Source organism: Urocampus carinirostris, chromosome 12 (assembly GCF_059441175.1).
Source record: "Urocampus carinirostris isolate Australia breed hairy pipefish chromosome 12, RoL_Ucar_1.0, whole genome shotgun sequence".
Lineage (NCBI taxonomy): Eukaryota > Metazoa > Chordata > Actinopteri > Syngnathiformes > Syngnathidae > Urocampus > Urocampus carinirostris.
Genome location: NC_142360.1, coordinates 28,715,571 through 28,717,790, shown reverse-complemented (window position 1 = coordinate 28,717,790; position 2,220 = coordinate 28,715,571).

Sequence of the window (2,220 nt, the reverse complement as noted above, 5' to 3'; positions counted from 1 at the left end):
CAAAAAACCTACACTTGGACAGCCCAAAATTGGAGTTGACAGGAAGGCGAGCTGAGAAAGAATGTGAGGGTCGGTCCCAGCAGCTGGCTTGGGAGTCAGGAAGCAGGCCAGAATTGGTCACAGCCTTTGTTTTGGACGGATAATCCTTCCACTACTGAGCAACATGAACCAGAAACCACACACAGGAAACAAATTGACCAATAGCTGCATGGAGCATATATCTCATTTTGAACAGGAGTTTTGTGACTTTTCTTCTGCTCTAAGCAGTGTTTGGCGTTTTACTAAAAAAACTGTAATTAGTTACAGTAACTACTTTCTTTATTTAAAAAGAAATTCAGTTAGTGTGTTCTTCTGAAAGTAACTCATTACAAATTACAGTACTACATTTTCTGGACCTAAAAATGGAAAAAAATTGACAAGAAATGTGAAAGGCGCCTTATTTACTGCATAATAGGTCGAATAACATTGAAAATTCATACAGTTTTTGACTTGTGCGTTACTACAGGAGGCTTTACGGTACATTACCTTATATGTGCAATGATTGATCAATCAAAAAAACATCACTGAGCATGATCATAGGACATTATATGCAACTGGAATCAAACACAGGTCGCAGCAGTGAGAGCTACAAGACTTAACCAATTGACTAGGGGTCAGGAATACTAAATTTAGTCACAACTGTCATGATTACCGATTCACAGCACCTGCGACTGATTAATTGGCGCCAACAGCCTGGACATCTGATTGGTTGATGCGCTCTTTTTAAACCCCCGGCTTCCAAGAGGAAGCCGTCAGATCGTTATGCCAACTGTTGCCACCAGCTCAGTAAGCCTTTACGTCCGACTCTGTTCCTGCCCTGCTTTTCTCTGCCGGATCTTCGTTGCCAACCTGTTTCCGGACCTGACCTGTTTTGCCCCGTTACCTGCCTGCCTCCTGTTGCCGACCTCGTTTCTAAAATTGACACCGCCTTTGCTCTCCAATCCCGGCCAGCGACTTGTAATTCCCGCCTGTCTCCGATCCTCCTCGCTAGACACGGAAGTGCCACTTCCGCATTGCCCGCTCCCCTTGTCCGTCAGCCATCGGATCGTGGAAGCAAGCCCTGCTCTCCCTCTTGATTAATAAAAACTGAGAAAACGAGCGCTATTGGGTCCTGTGTCCCTTTCTGGTCTGTGACAACAACTCATTTTCTGTGGCATTTCAAATTAAATTGATCATAACTCAAAGTTGTTGCATGCAAACCGATGCAACACTGAATTTCCTCTTGGTTCTGGCCGGCATAAAAGGGTAAATTCTCAACTGCAGTTGAAAGCCAGGGTGGTACTCCAACATACCACGTTTTGCCTGTAAATCCCTTAGAAACCCTTTAAATGTAAGCTCATTAAACTATTTTTTTTTCACTGTTGAGATTCTTTATGATGAAAACTTAAAGATCAGACGGCAAATTATCAAAAAAGCCAGAAAAGCACTCTTTAACGGCACACAGCACAAGGAACTCCCTCTCTCTCCCGCTCAGTGCAGTCCGCGCTGAAAGCAAATACGACGATATCCTAATGGTTTGCAGTATTTTGTGAACATTTTACAAAAGGAATTTGTTTGCATCTTATATTGAAACCATTATTTAGAAAAAACATGGCGGTCAAAATGAGCCTCAACACTCTTAAATAACTCAGGGAGGCAAATTTTAGGTGTTTAATTTATATAGATATGGACACAGTATTAGTATTATTTTTATTTCACAAATTTGATCAAAACATCAAATGACACACAGTGAAATAAAACGTGCAGGAAATTAGCTTTAGTCTCGAGAGCAGGTTTGACAGTTTTGTTTAATTTTGTCTTGAAATATATGGTGTGGCCCCAAAAGATTGTTTAAATTATTTTTTGTTTCTATGACTCTTTGGGTCATAAATGTTCCTGACCGCTTGCACTAGACCACCAGTGAAACATATGACATGTGTTTTTCGCCGCGTGTCTTGCAAATGGTATAATATATAGCTCCCTGTTAGCGTTAGGGTTGTCGAAGCTAGCCTCATTAGCAGTTGGCCAGCCGGCTAACCTGCCGTGTCCATTGGTAGACTCCCGGCTTAATTCGTGTTTGTTGCCGCATCTGTTTTGCGTCTCTGAGTCTGTTTGTTTTTGTTTTGTGTGACCTGTAGCACTTGCCGGAAGGCTGCAGGTCAAAGAGGTGGTGGCCGGGGTGAGAAAAGTCCTTTATGATGT